This window comes from Penaeus monodon, chromosome 22, assembly GCF_015228065.2.
Source record: "Penaeus monodon isolate SGIC_2016 chromosome 22, NSTDA_Pmon_1, whole genome shotgun sequence".
In the NCBI taxonomy this organism is placed as follows: domain Eukaryota; kingdom Metazoa; phylum Arthropoda; class Malacostraca; order Decapoda; family Penaeidae; genus Penaeus; species Penaeus monodon.
The window spans coordinates 43,807,591-43,807,897 of NC_051407.1; the positions used below are offsets into that span (position 1 = coordinate 43,807,591).

Here is a 307-nt window from a genome sequence, read left to right on the forward strand (position 1 = left end):
TCCTGTTAGTAATAGTAATGGGATCTCCATCACTTTTAGATTTTAGATTTTGTCTTATGGCATGTGGATAACACATTATTTTTTCTAATTCATGACATGTTACATCTACAGGAGTCACTGTTTGTGTTTCTGCAACTGCATGTGCATGTGTACATTTTTTTTTTTTAGACAAGGTAAAAATTTTTTTAACTCATAAAGGCCATAATTTTTCTGTCAAATAACTGTCAAACAGTGTAGCATCAAAGTTGAAAAGAGGAGGAAGGGAGGGAAAGAGTATCAGAATACTTCCTCACAATTCCTCACTGAC

At 33.6% G+C, this 307-nt stretch overlaps 1 protein-coding gene across 3 annotated transcripts in view; it reads right to left on the minus strand.

The window, feature by feature from the left end:
* LOC119587193 (WD repeat-containing and planar cell polarity effector protein fritz homolog) overlaps positions 1 to 307 on the minus strand; it is a 30,592-nt gene that overhangs the window by 7,787 nt on the left and 22,498 nt on the right. The window lies entirely within an intron of this gene.